The sequence below is a fragment of the Babylonia areolata genome, chromosome 5, assembly GCF_041734735.1.
Source record: "Babylonia areolata isolate BAREFJ2019XMU chromosome 5, ASM4173473v1, whole genome shotgun sequence".
NCBI classification, from domain to species: Eukaryota; Metazoa; Mollusca; class Gastropoda; order Neogastropoda; family Buccinidae; genus Babylonia; species Babylonia areolata.
Genome location: NC_134880.1, coordinates 44,880,638 through 44,903,578, shown reverse-complemented (window position 1 = coordinate 44,903,578; position 22,941 = coordinate 44,880,638).

The window sequence follows — 22,941 nt, the reverse complement described above, 5'->3', positions numbered from 1 at the left end:
GTGTGCTTGATGAAAGGAAAAAAAAAAAAAAGAGAAGATATTAGAATGTGTACACAATATCGTAAAATCAGAGCATTTGTGTAAATGTTGTGGGTGTGTATATGCATGAATATCCACACATGATTATATTGATGAGACACCAGCCAGGCACAGACAGGGCAAGATCAGCTGTGAGCGGCGCCCGAAGGAGCCAAGTCACATGTCAAGTTTGGATGGACGCATGGCTTGAGTTACTAATATCATGGCCAATCAACTTCCCAATTACTGTTTACAGCAAAGCGTAACTTACGCATGGGCGCGTTTCAGGGGCAATCCCGCGCACGCGCGTACACACACACACACACACACACACACACACACACACACACACACAGACGCACATACATGCGTGCGCGCGCACACACACACACACAGACGCACATACATGCGCGCGCGCGCGCGCACACACACACACACACACACACACACACACATACACACACACACAGAGTAACACTAATACACGCACGCACGGATGCACACCATCCACCTCTTCACACACATCCTTCACCTATCCCCCACCCCCACGCCCACACAAACACTAGTCAAACACCATGTGCGGTCCAAGGGTATAGATGAACAGTATTCACCAAACCTTGCTATTTTCTTTCTCGTCCCAGACTGTCTGACTTGATGCACCGGGAACCATGTCAACAAAATGCATTCACTCTGTCTTTCAAGACCAGTGAACAAACTTACAGGACTTGAAAGGATTACAAACTAACGGCTCAAGTTGATGTGTTGTTTCCTGTACCAGTAAAAACTGCTAAACTGCACATATACTGTCCTCAACAGTGAGCTTCATTTTTTTTTATTAATGAGCTGAAGGGATTAAAAACTGACGGCTGAAGTTGATGTGTTGTTTTCTGTCCCAGTAATAACTGTAAAACTCGCGTTCACTCTGCCTTCAAAAGAGAACAAACGTTCAAAAAGTTTAAAATTAATGACTAAAACCTGACGGCGCAGGTTGATAGGTTGTTAACAAGATCAGAAAGAAAATAAATCACGGAAAAACATTTAACTTTCGGGGCATCCGGGAAAGAAACAAAATCATGCCAGTTAACGCTGCTGTATCTGAACAATATTTCTGACTCCAGCAAGTGATAAGACACGCTGATGTATTGTGAACAATACCAGAAGGAAGCCTGTGTGAGTTTCCAGGACATCGTGTAAGGAAGGAGAATCATGCTAGACAAGGCTGTTTGCATCGGCGCAATGGATTTTGTTTCAAACTGAAAAAAAAAAAAAAAAAAAGTTACAAGACAGTGCTGACGAGAAGACGGGTGGGCAAATGGCGAACTTTGGCACTGATGCCAACAACAATTCGAGCAAAGGCTTCCAAGACTACTACGCCGCGAATAATGCCAACAGCAGCAGCAGCAGCAGCAGCATCGACAACAACAGCAGCGTCAGTTATGACGACATCAACTACAGCGGTCACGACCACGATGGGGGAAGCCCTCTCTCAGACTACGCAACTCACCAGTAAGAGAGGACAGCTTTTTAGATCCCTGTCTCTCTGTCCGTCTGTCTGTCCGTCTCTATCTCTCTTGCCCCCCCTCTCTCTCTCTCTCCCTCCCTCTCTCTGAAGTTACCACTCTGATCTCTCTCTCTCTCTCTCTCGATATATATATATATATATAAAATTGTATATATATATATATATATATATATATATAGAGAGAGAGAGAGAGAGAGAGAGAGAGAGAGATACTCCCTGACGCCTAGCTCTATACCACATAACAAACACAATACCTTACGTGGAATGTATTTGCAGGTGGTCGATGGTGATCGACAAATCAATGTCTGTCCTCACAGACAAAAAATTAATATTAACAAACAACAGAAGGGGCGGGGAGGAGGGTTGGGGCGGGAGGCCGGGGGGGTGGGGGTGGGGGGGGGCACAAAGCAAATCCTTTACCCACTCTTGCTCGCTGGTAGGGGGACAGTGCATTAACCCCTTCATTGCTGATGACGAGTAATCTCGTCAGTGAAGGGCTGTCATCTCACTAAGATAAGACTGAACTCAAAGATCTGCATGTCAGTCGCCTTTGTTACTATTTGGACTTCTTCTTCTTCTTCATGGGACTGCATTGCCTTTGTTCAACAAAATCTGTTACACAAGGGAAAATGGCTGCACAACAAGCAGTTGCTGTATTTCGGACTCTCGCTGCGTTGATTCCATTCCGCCAAAGTCCAGCAGTCAAGGGGTCAATTGACTAACGTTTTCGTGCAGTCAGTGCTGTCATAGACAACATGTAGGCCTGTCGGCAATATCCACATTTCTTTCTCTGTGTTCCTTCCATTCAGTTTCGTTCCTTAGACGGAAAAAATTGTAAATTTGTTTAAATAACATTGTGATCTTGTGATCTATAGTCTACGTTTCTTACCCTACCAAGAGACGTAAAGGAGGCCAGTCAAAGAGCGGGGGAGGGGGGGGGGGGGGGGGGGGGGAGAAATGTAAAGAATAATGTTATTGACCAGTTTACACGTTTTTTCGTGAACGGTAAAGTACAGGGGATATTGAATAGGATGCATTTTCGGCGCATTTAGATAGTCTTGCCCTGTAGGAACATGATTTGGGGGGATTTTGTGTGTGTGTGTGTGTGTGTGTGTGTGTGTGTGTGTGTGTGTGTGTGTGTGTGTGTTTGGGGGGGGGGGGTTGTTTTTGGTTGTTTTTTTTTTGTGTGTGTGTTTTTGTTTGTTTTGTTGTTGTTGTTGTTTTTTTGGGGGGGTTATTGTTTGTTTTGCCCCTCAAAACCAAAAAAACATTTTGCACATTAAGAACGGGATAAATGTTTGACGTACGTGTGTATAGGACGGACACACTTTTGGCACATATGAACAGATTACACTTTGGCGCATGTAAATAGGATACACTTTGGCGCATGCCATCGACAATGCAAGCAGGCTTCTTTATCTTCTTCCCTCTCCGTCATTTCTGCGGGCGACGTCATTATTTTGGCGTCACTTCGACTGGTCTTCAGAACTGATGGGTGTCCTAACTCTTAAATGGCCGATTTGCGGTTGGCTGGGCTATAATCAGCATGTGAAGAAGCGTTCTTTCTCTGTACTTAGACAAAACTAAACTTAACATTTTCCTTACAACAAGAAATCCAGCATACAGACTTAAGCCATCCTCTGGACATACCGCAAAGTGACAGACAGTTTGTGTCAGTATTGACACGAGTTGGGAAAGTCGCCTGTAAACTGTGTACACTTTTGGTCAAGGCAAACGAGACAGACTTTTTTTTTTGGTAAACGTAAATAGTGTATAATTATTTTTGGCGTACAGAACAGTGTACGTTTTTGGCGTGTGTCGACAGGGTGAACGTTTGACACAAGTGAATGGGGTACGTGGTGCATCCTGGCGCGAGGCTGGGTAGATATACGTACATATTCGGCGCTTGGGGACAAAACCATTTTGCGCATTAAGAACGGGATAAATGTTTGACGTACGTGTGTATAGGACACTTTTAGCACATATGAACAGGTTACACTTTGGCGCATGTAAACAGGATACATTTTTGGCACATATAATAGGATACACTTCTGGCACATGTAAATAGGATACACTTTTGGCACATGTGAATAGGATACACTTTTGGCGTATATCAACTACATACCTACACCTTTGGTGCTTATGATCAGGATACACTTTTTGGCGCATATTAACAGGACACCCCATTTATGGATATTGAAGAGGATGCATTTTCGGCGCATTTAGATAAGAAAAGAACGTTCTGGAAACTGACGCCTTGCCCATACCCCCATGCGCACTACCTTATCTGTCAAAACAAAACACGACCAGTCACAGTTGTCAGGGCCTGCAAGCCCCGCCTCCCTTTTGGGCGTGGCAACCAGTGGACACGGCTCTCAAACAAGCAGAGACAGTAGGGGAGAGGGGAGGGGAGAGGGGGGAAGTGGGGGGAAGGGGCAGTGCCCAGCCTGCACCCCCCCCCCTCCCCAACCCTCGCTCTACCCTTTACCTGCCTCCTCCACTTGACCAGGTGTGACAACACCCTCCCTCACCTGTGACGGGCTACTGGTCTGTTTCATTTGACTTCAGTTCCTTCCCACCCCGAACAACAAGCGGGTACATAGAGTACATATACCTGTGCGTCTGTGTGTTGGGGGGAGGCTGTGTTTATCTGTTGAACATGGCATAAAAGTTCTGAGACTTTCTTGGTGTTGAGACTGAACACACGTTTTGGTGTCCGCCTGTGGGAAAACCCGCATTGTGTTTATGATTGTTCTCGTGGGTGTACGACTAAGGAGGCGAATAATTATAACTGGAATGTGGAAGTCTGGAATTGGTGTCTATGAACTGCAGGAAGAATACTGTATAGGGGAGTTGACTGATTTGTCGATGTCATGAACAGTTATGCCGCTACAAGTATCATTACTGTAGGCATTGGTAGATGAGGACCGTTCCATTGGAATTTAACTCAGCAGTGGTGCCGAAAGATTTGATGAAAATGCTTCATGAAAACCCTTTTTGTTTTTCTGAAAAAAAAATCAAACGGACTACAGCTACGTACCCAAGTGAAAACAAAAATCCTGAAAGTAAAATGCAGATCTATGTAATCGGGTAAATTGAAGCAAAGATGCGTGCTGCTTAAATGTAATCAACTTCATGTGGTTGTTTTGGTGAAAGATATTTACTGAGAGTGAAAGCTGCATATATCTGTGTGGTGGTGATTTCAGTTGTTGTTTTTTGTTGTTGTTGTTGTTGTGACATTCAGTGACGTATCATTAACACCAAATGATGGATACAGACATCGTAGCAGTGTAGTGTAGTGTAATGCACCGCGGTTTAGCCGTGTGGCTGTGTAGTGCAATGCAGTGTGCTGAAGTTTCAGTGCGTTGCAGTGTAGTGCGGTGAAGTACAGTGTAGTGCAGTGTAGTATATTTTTGTGCAGTGTAGCACAGGCTAGTTTAGCAGTGTGGCACAGTGTAGTGTTGCATTGTGCAGTGCAGCAGTGTAATTCAGTGTAGTGTAGCATAGTACAATATATTACAGTGTAGTGTAGTGTAGCGTAGTACAGTGTAGTGTAGTGCAGTGTAGCACTCTGCAGTGTAGTACAGTGTAGCGGCCCATGATGACCATGGATACGGACACCGGTGCGGTAACCAAAGCTGCCCCCCTTAAAGACGAGCCCTCGGACACAAAGTCCGCCTGCCTAGGAGAGGCAACTAGCGCAGTCTATCGCCTTCCCCAACCCCCCGAGCACCTGCCACATCCATCCAACCCCACCTCCCTACCTCCCCTCTTACCGTTTTTCGCTCCCGCAGGCATCAGGCCCAGCTCTGATGTGCTTGAAAGGTAAGAACTGATGACATGTCACCATCATCATCATCGTCACCATCATCATCATCGTCACCATCATCATCATCATCATCGTCACCATCATCACCACCACCATCATCATCATCGTCACCATCATCATCATCGTCACCATCATCATCACCACCACCACCATCATCATCATAATCATCATCGTCACCATCATCACCACCACCATCATCATCATCGCCACCATCATCATCACCACCACCACCATCGTCACCATCATCATCATCATCACCACCATCATCATCATCATCATCTTCTTCTTCTTCTTCTTCTTTCCGAGAAGAGAGGAGGAATGATTCTAAGCAGCGAAGGATCTGTAAATGCAAGCACGTGAACATGGGTAAACAGTAATGATGAGATAGATATACTGTCTGACGAAAACGAAAGATTTTGATAACGTTCTGACAGCAGACAGTGACATGTGAATTCTTTTCAATGAGAAATATTCAGTACCTTTTTCTTGGCACTGAGTTTTCTCATTTATTTTGTAGTTGATCAAGAGAGTGTTTTGAAGGTAAAATGCGAAAAATGCCGTAAAAAATTTTAAAAATAAAATGAAACAAATGTAAGGTTGAACATTAGGATGTTTGGACGACACTACGGTGACGATTTCACCGATTATATTTTCGGCGAAACATTTCGTCTAAAAGTAGACAATGTCAAAATTTTATTTAGGATTTAATAAACAAATTCAAAGTCGGAAGACACGTGCATCTGGACGTGTTATTCATAATATTTACAAGAATATGACACCCATAGTCTGTAAAACGAAAAAGTTGAGTTAAACACCATTCTAATGCACAACATTATTTGAATGTTCCACGATTATGATTATAATTATAAAACTATGAATGAAGATAGTTTGACCTTTTTTTTTTTTTTTTAATGATCTATGATATATTACTGTCGATATTGTGTGTCATTTCAGTAACGTTTCTTGGACATGGATGTACCGACAGCTACTCTGTATTTGTATTTCTCTTTTTGTCACAACATATTTCTCTGTGTGAAATTCGGGCTGCTCTCCCCAGGAAGAGCGCGTCGCTACACTACAGCGCCACCGTTTTTGTTTCGTTTTTGCTGGGTTTTTTTGTGGGTTTTTTTTGTTAGTTTTTTTTCCTTCTTTTTTTGTTTTTTTGTTTTTTTTTTTTTTTTCGTGCGTGCAGTTTTATTTGTTTTTCCTATCGAAGTGGACTTTTTTTTCTACAGAATTTTGCCAGGAAAACCCCTTTTGTTGCCGTGGGTTTTTTTTAAGTGCGCTAAGTTCATGCTGCACACGGGACCTCGGTTTATCGTCCCATCCGAATGACTAGCGTCCAGACCACCACTCAAGGTCTAGTGGGGGAGGGGGGAGGAGAGAAAATATCGAACCAGCGCGCTCAGATTATCTCGCTTCCTAGGCGGACGCGTTACCTCTAGACCATCACTCCACGTCACTTGTCTTAAACCCGTTCTTGTTTTTCATCATCGATAAGCAGTTTCGATGCAGGCCTCATATATTTCCACTTGTCTTGTACTACCTCCCACCACCAGCAGCGCCTGCAGCGGCAACAGCAACAATAATAGTAGCAATATTTAATCATCACCTTCTTTTTAATTATTATCATCATCATCATCATCATCATCATCATTATCATTATTAGTGTTGTTGTTATTATCTTATGGAAAAAGTGTGTGTGTGTGTGTGTGTGTGTGTGTGTGTGTGTGTGTGTGTTCGCGTGCGAGCGCGCGAGTGCAGTGCGCGCATGCGTGTATGTGTGCTCGCGCATGCGTGCTTGCGTGCTCGTGCGTGCTTGCAAAATGTTATATCCAGTTTAAAAAACAACAACAACACAACAACAGACGCGTTGTGAACTTTTCAGACACGATCCGATCCCTCCAGTCGGCCGCAACGGCCAAGACTTCAGAAACCCAGCCCCCTCCCCCACCACCACCACCCTTCACCACCACCACCACCACCACTCCAGCAGCGAGGCTCCAGCGCCGCCCCCAACCAGGGATGTGGGGGACAGGGAGCAGGAGGGGGGTAGCACAGGAGGAGACGGGGTGGTGGAGCCAGGAACAACGATGGAGGAGGAGGAGGAGGAGGAGGATGAAATGCTAGACCCGTCCAGGTTTTCCGGCACCTCCACGCTGTCCCAGCAGAACCGTCGGTTCGCTGACGTCAAGCCGCCCTATTCGTACATCGCCCTCATCACAATGGCGATCGAGAGCGCCCCGAGCGGCATGATGACGCTGAACGACATCTACCAGTTCATCATGCACCGCTTCCCGTACTTCAAGGAGAACCAGCAACGATGGCAGAACTCCATCCGTCATAACCTGTCCCTCAACGACTGCTTTGTCAAGGTACAGTTTCCGTCCTACCCCCCCCCTCCCACCCTCCCCTCTCCTCTGTGCTTTGTCATGATACAGTTTCCGTTCTACCCCCCCCCCCCCCCCCTCTGTCAACTCCGTCCGCCATACCTGTCGCTTTGTCAAGATACAGTTTCCGTTCTAACACCCCCCCCCCCCCCCTCTTGTTCCAACTCCGTCCGCCATAACCTGTCCCTCAACGACTGCTTTGTCAAGCCGGTACAGTTTCCGTTCTAACCCTCCCCCCCCCCCCACACACACACACCCCTCCCCCCTCTCTGCTTTTGTTAGGGTACAGTTTCCGTTCTAACCCCTTCTCCCTTCCATCATCACCCGCTATAACCTGTCTCCGAATGACTGCTTTGTCAATGTAGGGTTCCCCCCCTAACCTCTTCCCCATTAGATGATTACATGTTCAAACTCTGAACGACTCCATTCGCCATAACCTGTCCCTGAACGACTGCATTGTCAAGGTGCAGTTTCCGTTCTAACCCCTTTTCCCTCTCTCTATTCCAACACCATCCGCCACAAAATTTGTATTTATATTTCTCTTTTTTTGTCACAACAGATTTCTCTGTGTGAAATTCGGGCTGCTCTCCCCAGGGAGAACACGTCGTTATACTGAGAGCGTCACCCATTTTTTGTATTATTTCCTGCGTGCAGTTTTATTAATTTTGTTTTTCCTATCGAAGTGGATTTTTCTACAGAATTTTGCCAGGAACAACCACTCAAGGTCTAGTAGAGGGGGAGAAAATATCGGCGGCTGAGCCGTGACTCGATCCAGCGCACTCAGATTCTCTCGCTTCCACATAAATGTTTCTGAACGACTGTTTTGTTCAAGGTAGGGTATCCACCCCCTAATCCCTCCCCCTTTGATCAACATCAGTCACAAACTCTCTGAACGACTCCTTTGTACAAAGTACAATTTCCATTCTAACCCCCTCTTCTTCCGTCTGGCATCGTCCGTCCAAACCTGTCTCTCAGTTTCCGTTCTACACTCCCTCTCCATTCCAACGCCATCCGTCATAACGTGCCTCTCAGACAGACTGCTTTTGTCCAGCCACGATTTCCATTCTAACCCCTTCCCTTCTCCTTTCCACCTACCACCATTCACCGTAACCTCTCAACGACGGCTTTGTCAGCGTAGGGTTTCCACCCTGACCCCTGTTCCCTTACTCCCTCCCTTCAGTGTGCGTCCAAATTCTGTTTCGCAATGACTGCTAGTGCGAGTTCCTACAGAGAAAGAGAAGGGGGGGGGGGGGGCGAGAGAGAGAGAGGGGGGTTGGGGGGAGGGAGAGAAGGGAGGTTGGTGGGGGAGAGAGAGAGGTGGGGGAAAGAGAGAGAGGGGGGACGTGGGGGAAGGGAGAGAGAGGGGGGGGAGTAGGGGAAGGAGAGAGAAAGAGAGGGGTGTGGGGAGGGAGAGAGAGAGTGGGGGTGAGGGGAGGGAGATAGAGAGGGGTGAGGGAAGGAGAGAGAGAGATGGGGGGAGGGAGAGAGGGGTGGGGGAAGGGAGAGAGAGGGGGGGCCTGGGGGAGGGAGGGAGGGAAAGAGAGAGAGAGGGTGTGGAGGAAGGAGAGGGAGAGAGAGAGAGGCAGACTGACTGACCGACCGACCGACCGACCGACAGACAGACAGACAGAGAGGAAGAGATAGACAGACAGACAGACATTGAATATTGCTTTTTAGGTGATGGTGGTGGTACGCTTATGTCCGTTCCTTAGCTACTGCTATTGAGATTGCATTATTTCCACCACCGCCACACACACCCCATCTCACTGCCAGTTTCAACCAGCTGTCTCGTGGTGTCCTTATTTTGCTGCTACATTGTTTAGGTGTTTGTCCTGGAGTCTGGCTCATCATTCAGCCAACCACATACATTTCATTCAATCAATCATTGAATATTTTATATATATTCAATTAACCACCGCTCGCCCGAGCAGCCCACCATCATTATTACCCCCACCCCCCCACCCCCATCCACACTTTTCCACGTGTGTGTGAGACCAGAGTGAGCCCCGCCCCCCTGTCCCCTCTCCCCCCGTCCCCCCACTCCCACCCTCTCCCCTCCCCCTCATTCCCGTAAACATGACATTGTCCAGACTCCAGTCTGAAATCAGACTGAATAGAAGGAAGATTTTGAAAGAAAAAAAAAAGAAGAGAAAAAGTGGCAAAATTTTGAAAGTCATAAATATGTATAATGGTAGATATCAGTGCTAGCGATTTCAGCAGCAGGCAGACTGAAACAGAAGGTGACACAATCTCATCCCTGTACCACCATCACCACCACTCCCCTCTCCCTTTCGGCTCTGAAAGGGTTAAGAGAAAGATATATTCCAGCCAGATATTTCCGACAACCTTGTACATTCAAGTTGTGCTTATTGATGTCGTCCAAAAGGCGAAATGATGTATGGAATTTGTCCATTTTCCTGCATAAAGCGTTTAAATTTAGAGAAATTGCAACCTCATAATATTTTTTGCAAATGTATCTGTGTTTCATGTGATTTCATGTGATTTTGGTTTTCTCGTGTTTATTCAAACAAATGTGACGCAACAAATGTTGTTTGTGTACCCCCTTCATAGGGGCTATGGCCTGATGAATAAATCATACGTATCCGTATACCCTCTCCCTTTCTTCCAGGTACCTCGCGCCCCAGGCCGGCCCGGCAAGGGGAACTACTGGGCCCTGCACCCCCAGTGCGGGGACATGTTCGGCAACGGCAGCTTCCTGAGGAGGGCCAAGCGCTTTAAGCTGGAGCAGTCCCGCTACGGCAAGGAGGAGTCCTACCTGCAACACCACCACCCCTTCTCCTACAGCCAGCTGGGCCTCTACCCCTCGCACCCCCACGGCTACAAGCCTTACCCCCACCACCACCCTTCCTCCTTCTCCCACCTCCCTCCTCCCTTGGGAGGCCTCCCGCACCCACAACCACCACCGTCCTTGCCTCAGGGACCCTCGCCCCACCGCGGGGTAGGGCTGTCTGACGGGTCGGCCCAGGGATTGTCGGACTCGCTCGGTCACCCCCAGTACCCTCAGTACGCCCCCTCAAACCCCCACCCGCTCCCCCACCAACACGCCTACCCCCATGCTTCTCAATACCTGGGGCTGACCTCTGACCCGCCCCCCCAGGCCAGAGAGGATGACTCACCTTCTCCTTCAGCTTCTTCTGCTTCCGTGACCGTGTGGGGCGGGGCAGGCCCCACCAGGAGTTACTCCCCGTACTATAATCCCGGCGTTGTCGTCAACAGCATCAGCAGCAGCGGAAGCAGCTCGCTGAATGTTAACGCCTTAGCCTTCTCCTCCTCCTCCGCCCTCTCCTCCTCCCTCTCCTCCTCCCTCTCCTCCTCCCACTTCAGCCCCGCTGCCTACCCTCCCCCTTCCCTCCCCTCCCTCCCAGTCTCCTCCCTGCCCTTCCCCTCAGTCTCCTCCTCCTCCTCCACCTCCTCCGCCTCCCCCCCGGGTGTGTATGCCCCCTCCCTCTCCTCCTACTCCACCCTGGCGCCCTACACCCCCTCTCTGCAGCAGTCCCCCTACCACCCCGCCCACTACGACCCCCACTCCCACCAGCCCAGACTGCCGTCCACGTGATGACGTCCATAGGTTGTGGAAGAGCAAATGACGTCAGGCATCGTGAAGAACAAATGACGTCAGTCACTGTGGTGGTGGTGGTGTCCGTCACAGTGAAGAGCAAATGACGTCAGTCTCCGTTAAGTATCAGTCGCTGTGAAGAAACTAATGACGTAAGTCGCTGTGAAGTACAAATGATGTCAGTCACCTTGAAGAATTAATTACGTCAGTCATTGTGACGCACGAAAAAAAAAAGGAAGACCAAAAAAGAAAAAGAAAGAAAAAGAAAAAAAAGACTGAGATAAAGACTTGAACTAACCAAGGCAGCGGACGTTGGGGACTCCAAAGTGTATTACGATGCATTGTGTATCATTTTCCCACTTTTTTTTTTTTTTTTTCCTCCTCTCTTCTTCTTGGGGAACCCTCAGTCTTTTTTTTTTTTTTTTTTTTGTTTTTGTTTTGTTTGTTTGTTTGTTTGTTTTGTTTTGTTGCGTTTCGTGTCGTCTTCCCTTCTTAGTTTTTCCAAAGACCAAAAGCTACAAGGTCAAGGCCGCTAAAGACGGTCCGATGAAAAGCTGCCTTGACATGTTAATCTGAACTATGTAACAATCCATTCTGCAGAGAAACGTGAGAAACTGTAACATCTGCTGACAAATGACCAACACCCAGACAGAATTTTTTCTTTTTTTTTCTTCTTTTTTTTGTGAATAGAAAATTGTAAATACTTTGAATGCTCATCAATGCTGAAGTCTATCCGGCAAAAAAGAACAATTGGAGAAATTTGAGTTTTCATGGGGAACAAAAATCAGGAATTGTACTGAAGAATAGGTTTTGCAATTAAGAAAATAGTCTATTGTAATGTAAAAAAGCAAAACATTGTAATATTAACTGAAGATTGTAAACAAAGGACTTGAAGTTTGAAAAAAAAAATTATTGTAACATTAAACAGCAAAGTTCAAACAAGACAACAATGATTTTGATTGTAAACAGACAATTGTGATTTTTAAACCAGACGGGATTGTAAACTTGAGATATCAATATTTAAACAAAGCTACGCAAATAAATTGGATTACAGACGTTGAAGTGCGCTTTGATTGTAAATCCACATCAAGATATTTGATTGTAAACATGGAATTACTCTGGAAACAATTGGATATCAAATCTGAAAATGCAGGAGGATTGTCAACCGAAGGTTGAATTTAAAAACGTATCTGATGCCTATCGTTCACACAATACCGAATTGTAATCTCATGAAAAATGCAAACAAACAATGAGTTGTGTGAGCATTGAATCGTTTGCTGCTAGGTAAATCGAGTTCTTAATGTAAGTGGCCATGATGAAACCGAAATCTAAGCCAGACCTAAGCAACGTTTCAATATTTGCACAACCAAACATTTTGAGCATAAAATCGCTGCTTTAACACACATACATGCGCGCGCGCGCGCGTCTATCTATTTATATCCATGTATATCATACATGTAGTACTGAAATATTTAAAGAGAATACATTGTAAAAGTAAAACTGAATTATACATAATTATGTTAATTAAGTTTTGAAAATACCATTTCAATGAAAGTGCTGGCCATCAGGTTTTCTCTTTTCTCTGGTCATTTTCATTTAAAGTATTTAAGTAAAACAAACAAACAGAAAACAAAACAAAACAAAACAAAACAACAGCAACAATCCTACTCGCTACTGAAATAAAACTAACGAACATTTTTTTTTTTTTTTAACTTGTGGTACTCTCTACTCACGTTGCCCACTGGTTTCAGTCAGTTCATTGGTCTGGTTGAAATATATAAACAGAATTATTCCCTCGTACTGATAGCACAGATACAAAAGCTGGCAACTTACTTTTTTTATTCTGTATATTATATGTAGTATGTTTGAAGACTGTTTTCAGTTGTTGTTGTTGTTTTTGTTGGTTTTTTTTTTTCAATGAAGTGTTCCTTAACATTTTGTGAAGTCTGCATGTCATCTGCTCAAACTCGCCACCTGTTTTATAAACCAAGTCAGACCAGAGTGACCTCAAATCATTTACCTGAGTGTGTGTAATTATGCCCGAAGGTTTAGAACAGTGTAACTTTTTTTTTCTTTTTTCTTTTTTTTTTTTTTGTCGTTGCTTCATTATCCGACTATGTGGCATTGCTCTGTCAAAACTTGTACTTTCATAAAAATAAAAAAAATTAAAAAGTATCGCTAAAATGAATGATGGAAAATATCGAAGTGTTGTTAGCTGTCGACATAGAATCTATACACGGTGTTAGAGAAGCAGCACACCGTGAAAATGCCAGATGCCATGCAACACGTGAAAAAGACGAACACTCTAACAAAGAAGGGCTGTGTTGTGCTGTTGAAATAGGATCTGTGTGTTGGAGGGTTACTTCAGCATCTGATACTTGTTGTTACGTTTGTTTACTGATGATAAGTATGTGTCGTTGTCGTCATTTTATAATTTTTTTTATCATGATTATCATTATCATTGTTATCATTATTATCATCAAAATCATCATCATCATCACTATAAATAGTATTATTATTATTATTATTATTGATCGTAACATTTTGAAAGAACACTGCAAGGAAACGTATTTTCATGGCAATTTTAGACAGAACCTCAGAGAAAGGACATATCTTTCTTTTCTTTTCTTTTTCTTTTTTTTATCCTTTTGGATGTTTTTGTCACTTGAAATTGCAGAACTATGCTACCTGACAATGATGTGTTGGCTGCTTTGAACCACTCGGCCGATACACATTTTTAGTTTAACTTTTAATACATACTCTGAAAACGCGAGGGAACACTGAAACATCTTTTCAGCAAGGTTGTATGTACTTGAAGCATTAACTCACTCAGTACGGTCAGTCCTCTCTTCTCCTCTACACAGACCCCTCGGATGTCCAGTGGGTGTCTGAATGACCCAACATTTAGCCTCCGTCGTAAGAATTGTGGTATCCTTTGTCAACATTCACCTCTTCAGTATAAGAGCCTTCCTCTTGCAATATTTTGATGATGGTAATTGGGGTGAAACGCTGTTAACGTCGTCTCTTTCGCGGTTCGTATGGAGAGAGTTCACGTCAAATGCAACTCGTCGGTGAATTAGTACGGGTTTACTTACCGAAGGATTCATGAGATATCTGATGAATGATGATTGAACTGGTGTGAGAATACATACTATTGGGACGAATAACATTCTTCTGCTGTTCATGTACGAGTCAAAAAGGATACAACACAGACACGCATTCTGTGTAAATCGACGAACACAGCGCTGTTAGCTGTGAGAAAAAGACGTTATTTTTTTTTTAGACAATCTCGATTCCGGAGCAAGAGGATGTTTTTATCAAATCATTCCCGTTTTAGGACATTTGATGAAGTGACTTGACTCAGGACGGAATTTTTTTTTTTTCTTTCTAAAAGTCCGAATTGGATCTGAGCGCACAGTATGCCCTGTGTTTTGAAGATAGCGTTGTTCTTAAGGAAACAAAAAGAAAAGAAAAAAAGACAGATTTTAAGAAATGCAGTGAACTTACCAAGCTTTGACAAATGTCCCTTTATTTTTTTTAAACTTTTTTTTAAATGACGGATGACGGAAGGATGGTGACTGCGCCGTCAGGATATGAAACAGGATTGGGACAACACTGATTGTTACGGCGTGTCCCCAAGACAAATCGGGCGTCAAAAGAAAACATTTGGCTTATTTTCCTTTTCAAGTCGCATTTACCGACGCATTGTTTAGACAAATCTAATAGGAGATTAACCAAGGGCTACCTTATTGTCATTAAAAACATATTATTGTTATTTCATTTTAAATATGTGACACCATACCAGGGTGACCTGGAGACTTGCTTAGGACTCCGATGTCTCTTCGAAGAGTTGACAAACTTCACAGAATGGTCTGATTTGTGTGTGTTTGATGTTCTTGTCATTTCTCCACAGTGTTCATTATTAACTCTTTTTCCGACGTATTGATATCAGTATGAAACATACACTTATTACCACTTATTGTCCTGAGGTGTGAATGTTGATGAGCGTTTTTTGACAGAGTGTGTTTAACATTGCCAAAGGATTTTAAGTGGTTAATCTGTATGCCTTGTTTTTCATGACAAACTGTGCTGCAGGCTCAAAATGAGTTATTTCTGAATTGGTTGTGTTTCTTGCTTGACGGGCTTAAACGTCGCCCAAGGATTTTAAAGAGTTAAATCTGTATTGTATGTGTTTTATACCAAACGGTGTCCCAGTTTACCGGTAATTTAAAGCATTACTTGATTTCGTATTTCTTGTTTCATACCAGGCTGTGTTGATCAATGTTCGGTGATCTTTAAGGGCTAATTGTGTATTTTCTGTATTTCATTGACATTGTTTGATCGCCACATGACAATAATACTTAAGCCTAATATAAAGGCACCATTCGTGTTCTTTTTTTTTTCGGTGTGCCTGTAAATGCCGCGTACGCGCGTGTATGTGTGTTTGTGTGTGTGTGCGTGCGTGTGAGTTTGTGTGTGTTTGTCTGTCTGTCCCTGTGTGTGTTTGTGGTCAAAATGGTGGTGGGTGTCGAAAGACCGTTGGCCATCATTCAAAACTTCCTATCATTTTCTACCAAAGGTGTGTCTTTGACCCTCTCTCTCTCTCTCTCTCTCTCTCTCTCTCTGCTGTACACAACGCCCCAGTCTTAAACGACAACGACGACAACAGCAACAATGATAAAAACAAATCCAACGACTCCTGAATTAAAAACGTGACACGGTTTAGAACATAGAGACAGCCTCATGCACATTTCTAACAACCAGAAGGAGAATTATCCAGCTTGGTGTGCTGTATTTTCTTGATCTTAAAAAAAAAAAACGAAGCAAGAAAAACAATAACAAAAAAATATATAACAAATTATTATTATTATTATTATGAGCATTTACACCTCATCTTGAAAATAAGCCCCAGGCGTTTACAAACCGAACACATGTAAATATCAAAAAGGAAAAACTGAACACAAGATACCAAACATCATAAAAATTATTCACCCCCACCCTCCCACACACACCCACAATACACACAAGCACACGCGCACGCACACACACAAGTCAAAGCACACAATCGTAAATAGTACACAATCAAAAATGAAACTATCAAAACTCACTCAGTCACTAATAGTCATTTTAGTTCATACAAATAAGATTAAAAGCAAAATAAAACAACAACAAAACAATCGGACGATCCTGACTCTTTCAGTAATGTAATGTGTCGCCGATTTTACCATTGGAAATGAATCATCTTTTTCACTTCATTAGTTTCAATTCAAATATTGAGAGTTCGGTAACCAAACCTACACTTCATTCTGAAGTTACGATTCAACTGAATGACCCCTATTCTCCACCACCCCAACCACCTCAACCATCCCACCTCCCAACCACACACACACACACATACATGAAATTCACATCCAATATAGTACTGACTTTTTGCCTCCGTTTCCGATCTGTTGAGGACCTACCGGAACATGCCGGCACCGGTCCAAGATCTGGGTTTTTCCCTCTCCCCGCCCCCTCCCCCCCCCCCTCCCCCGCCGCACACACACACACACCTGTGAATCTCACTCCCGGGCAATATTGACTCTCTTCACACAACAACGGTTACAATAAGAATGTGAGTATGTGAATTATTTCCTCACCCCTTTCTTCCCCGCACCCCCACCCCCCTCCCCACCCCCCTTCTACTTCTAAAATCTTAACCGCAGAAACACCAACGAGAGGGCTTGGGGGGGGGGGGGGGGGGGGGACAGAGCTTTTTTTTCTTTCTTTCTTTCTTTCTTTTTTCTCTTTTTTTGGGGTGTTGGGGGGGCGGTGGGGGGAAGCCTGGGAAGTTCTGATGTTTACCTGGAGAGTGAGAGTGATTGGGGAGGAGGGGAGTTAAGCCTGGAAGGGAGGAGGAGTGGGGTGGGAGGGGGGGGGAAAGGAAAGGAAGGAGGACAGGGGGTCAGCTGTGTGGTTGTTTGTCCACAGCTCCATACTACCCGGGGGGGGGGGGGGGGGGGGATGGGGGTGAGGTGGGGGACTAGGGTGGGGGGGAGGAGGGGGGGGGATAGGTGGGATATGGAAGGAGGGGCAGAAATGTGCCGAAGCTTTGTTGTGTCATGGGGTAAGAGAGGTATTTCAGGAGGTAAGGGGGCAACAACTCCATATGCATCGCTTGGCTTCTCTGCCCTTTTTGGGAAGGCGCGGGGTGGGGGGTGGGGGGTGGGGGGAGGAGGGGATGGGGGGGGGGCGTGGGGGTGGAGAGGCTGAACCGTGTCATGCCGGTGGCAGTGGTGGAGGGGGGTGTGTGTGGGTGAGAGTGAGGGTAAGGGTGGCCTATGTCTGGTGGGGAAAGGAGGAGTAGGAGGAGGAGGAGGAGGAGGAGGAGGTGGAAGAAAAAAAAGAAGCCGGGGGAGTGTGTGTGTGTGTGTGTGTGTGTGTGTGTGTGTGTGTGTGTGTGTGTGTGTGTGTGTGTGTGTGTGTGTGTGTGTGTGTTTGTGTGTGTGTGTGTGAGTGTGTGTGTGTGTGTGTGTGAGTGTGTGTGTGTGTGAGTGTGTGTGTGTGTGTGTGAGTGTGTGTGTGTGTGTGAGTGTGTGTGTGTGTGTGTGTGAGTGTGTGTGTGTGTGTGTGTGTGTGTGTGTGTATGTATGTGTGTGTGTGTGCGTGTGTGCGTGTGTGTGTGTACGTGTGTGTGTGTGTGTGTGTGTGTGTGTGTGTGTGTGTGTGTGTGTAAAAGCACGATATAGTCCCTTCAGGTGGGGATATGGATTGTCTGCCTTAATTTCTTCCATTCTGTTGGTAAGGGATCTCTCTCTCTCTCTCTCTCTCTCTCTCTCTCTCTCTCTCTCTATATATATATATATATATATATCCTCCTCCACACACTCATATCACAGCTTGCACGGCACACACACACACACACACACACACACACACACACACACACTTACTTGTACACATACGCCTATGTCACCCACTCCCCCCCACCCCCATATATATATATATATATATGCACACCCGCACGTTCCAATATTCCATTGCTCCCACAGTACATACATGCATACCCACACATACCTCATCCTCTTGTTGAAGATGTACATCAACGTTTGGGCTTTCGCTGGATTGATGGAAGATCATGTGTCCTTGCACCATTGCGTGATATTGTTCAGTTGTTTCTGGACGGCTTTAGTTCTTTCTTGAGCAGCTTTCGAAGTTTTGAAGACCAGGCCATCATCCGCAAGAGTAAGCACCCGAGCTATTCCATTGTTGTTTAAGTCTGCCTTTCGTGTAGACGTTGTAGGGGACATGAGAGAGCGGAGACCCTTGTGGCAGTCCCATGGATAGTTTGGAAGGTGTAGACATCGAATCTCCGAGGCGTAGGACGACGATTCTTTCCTGAAGCGCTGCTGCTATCCATCTTGTCAGTATCAAACTTACTTCATACCTTAGTAGCAGCTCCATGAGGTGCGCAAACTGGACTTTATTGAAGGCATCTTCAAGGTCGATTGCTACTGCTAGTGTTTCTTTGAAATCCTTCATAGATTCCTTAAGTAACTGAACTGAACTTAACCGAAATGTATATCTATCTATGTATCTATCTATCTATGTATCTATCTATCTGTCTGTCTGTCTGTCTGACTGACTGTCTGTCTGTCTGTCTATTGATTTGTTTATTCATTTATTTATATTATATATTTTTTTTACTTATGGCGGTGAGAAAGGTGAAGACACAATAAATGGTACACTTGTAAACTATTATCCAACTTTCCACAGCACCTCATAATGATATGACATAATGAAGAAATCATAGGCTTTCCACAGCACCTCATAATGATATGACATAATGAAGAAATCATAGGCTTTCCACAGCACCTTATAATGATATGACATAATGAAGAAATCATAGGCTTTCCACAGCACCTCATAATGATATGACATAATGAAGAAATCATAGGCTTTCCACAGCACCTCATAATGATATGACATAATGAAGAAATCATAGGCTTTCCACAGCACCTCATAATGATATGACATAATGAAGAAATCATAGGACCCTAGACAAGGCAAGAAGGATTATAGTCAATAAAAAAAGTACTAAAAAAGCACAAAAGAAGCCATTCAACAAACCCACAGGGGTAGACCAATAAGGAACGTTAACAAAGTTAACAAAGGAACACACCACTGCGACCATAGACCTTACCGCAAATTTAAAAAAAAAAAAAAAGGAAAAGGAAAAGAAAAATCACAAGCACTCTTGGGGAAAATTATCAACTTCGTGAGGCAAAATTTACAATTTTGTGTTAAACAATGCATGAAATTTGATAACATTTGGACATCTGCAGTTTAAAACAAAATCAAATATCTATTTCGATATTCGTCAATTGAAGAATGCTTAGAATATGATGATACTCATCCCCAAAGTTTTCCAGAGTTGCACTTTACAGAGATATTGTCAACTTTCACCCCCACATCCCATGATCTCTCATAATCACCCACACAATGAATAATGACAACAACTTGGATATTTATATACCATGGTTTATTCCCCCCCAGAAAGACTGCTCAGTCAAAGTGATTATCATTCCGTTTCCCCTCCTCCTTCTTTCCCCACCCCCTCCATAACACACCCACACACCCACACCCCCACTCCACACACACACACACAAACACGTGGGAGAATACACTCGCGCAGTTGAACAATGGACATCACCCAATCCCAAGGCACCCTCCAGAAAACGCATTCCTGCAACACGCACTCACGCACGCGCACACTCATTCGCAAGCACCCCCACTCAAATGGTAAACGGTTTCCCCACAATAAAGCATGCATTTAGAGCCACATCACGCCAAGACCAGCACTGGAAAATTACTGTACACAGTAAAAAAAAAAAAGAAAAAAAAAAGATAATACATAGTACAATATGGTCGCATAGATTAAAGTATATTGTCACATGAATTATGTATATAGTCAGCAGGCAAAAAGTCTATCAGAAATCAATCAGAATGACGTTATTGAATAACGGTGATAAATACAAATCAAAATGACACTAAATAAACAGAGATACACACATAATTGTTTTCGTACACAATGTATACATACGTTGATACACACATGAATAAAACAACTACCCCCTAATCGTGAGTAAGAACAGAAAAACAAACAACAACAAGAGATACAAACGATAAAAGCGCACAGAGCTTCAAGAATATGTGCAATAGCATGTCGTCTTAATGAATAAATAAATGAAATAACTAATATTTGGTGGGACACTTGCAGTAAAAACCTTGATTGATGTTCACCCCTCAATGGTAAGGGCCAGGAAAACACACACACACACACACACACACACACACACATGCGCGCGCGCACACACACACACACACAAATGCACATTCACACACACGCACACAAATGCACATACACACACACGCACACAAATGCACACACACATACACACACACACACACATACAAATGCACACACGCACGCACACACACGCGCGCGCGCGCGCACAACACACAAATGCACACACACACACACACACACACACACACACACACACAAGAACAAACAAACAAACAAAAAAAAAGACCTACAACTTCTGACACAAGCACTGGCTTTGCACACACTCCGATCACAATAAAATTCGCCACAGAAGGGGTTAACAGTCACTACTACTTCGCTGAGCATTAACACTTTCCATTGCCACTCCCCGTGTTTGTCTAACGGTGCGAGAGATGGCGAGAGAGAAAAAGTAGGTGGGGTGAAGAACTGGGGGGTGGGGGTGGGGGTGGGGGCTGGTGGGGGTAGGGCTACACCTGGGGGCAATGGGTGTTCGGGGGTGGATGAGGGGGGAGGGGCTACATTTGGCGTGGGGGGAGGAGGGGGGAGAGAAAAAAAAAAGAACAATTCCGCTCTGTAACAAATATGTTTGTTTTCGTTGCCAGCGCTAAGACGTTGTGATAACAAGATAGGTTTTCGAAAGAGAACAGTCAGTCAGTCCTCTGGTTTTGGCTTTTGTGAACAACGATACCAACACACGCAGCGAACAGTAAGCTCACTCATCGCTCTACCAGGGATTGGCTCTGGGTGTCGGTCGCGTCCGTTCAGGAGAGAGACGGTGGCACGAGGCAATGGTGTTTGCTGCGAATGTTAGAATCAGGCTTTTTTTTTTTTTGTATTTTTGAAAATGTGGAACGGACTGGAATGGCAGTCTATAAACGGACTAAGTACTGACCGGAGAGAGAGAGAGAGAGAACGAACGAACGAACGAATGTTTTATTCAGATAAGGCCAGAGCCCCTTACTGAAGGGGGAATCATTGATAAATAATAATTACAAAATGACAAGACACAGTAAATAGACAATTCAAATCAACCAAAAATTGTTAGCACAATATCAACCATATCACCCAAAATAGTCAACACAAATATTCAACAACATTCACGAGATAACTGTACTTAGTCTCTTCAATCCTTCATATATATATATGGCCAAGTTATGCAGAGTACATTCCTGTCTTGAAGACATGAGTAAACTGAACCTAAAATTAGACGGATCTCTATAATATTTCGGTTGAATAAGTTTTTGTCTAAGGTCACACAAAGCAGGGCAACATAACAAAAAATGCAATTCATCTTCTTTACCCGAACTGCATAATCGGCATGTATACATGGGTTCATTTAGAATGCTATACCTAAAACTATGAGAAGCAATACTAGAAATACCAAATCTAAATTTTGTCAGTGTACATTTTATATATCTGTTCAGTCCTAACTTAATGTATGGCTCAATCACATGTGATGTTTTAAAAAGTCTAAACTGTGCGAATCTATCACTAGTTTGTATATGATCATGCCAGTCTTGCCACCTGCAATCAATAATACGTTGTCTGAAACACTTTAAGAAACCTACAACATCTTCCACCCCTTGATTATCCCATACAAATGCAAAGCCATATGTATTTAAACACTGACGAACACTCGTTGCCCAAGTCTTCTTACCATTATTATCCAAACTATATAACATTTTATATGCTTTAAATGGATATCTGTTTTCATTCATTCTAGTCAACTTTAGCCAATATTTAATACATTTTATATAAGAATTTAGATAAATAGGGTATCTCCCCAGTTCGCCATAAACAAGATCATTTGGAGTTCGATTGTCTACATTAAGAAAACGTTTCAATGCAAACAAGTGCACTTTTTCTGTTACTATCCTATTTTCCAGTCCCCAGATTTCTGCTCCATACTGTAATATTGGCTGAACTTGCGAATCAAATAATCTAACAAATACACTAAAAGAACTACAGTCTACTTTATACAAAATATGAAGAATCAAAATAACTGCTTTTTTTGCTTTATTAGCAATGTCTTCACATGCAAAGTTGAAACTAAGTCTTGTTGAAAAATAAATCCCAAGATATTTATATGCGTTTACGACAGTTATTCTTTCACTTCCATATGACCATCTTTCATTTCTTGCCAAATACCCTCCCTTACGAAAAACAACAATATTTGTTTTATCCATATTTACCTTTAGCTGTAAATTAGTTGCAGCAGTGTATAAACTGTTAAGTTGTCGCTGTAAACCAACTGTTGTTATAGACAGCAAAATCATG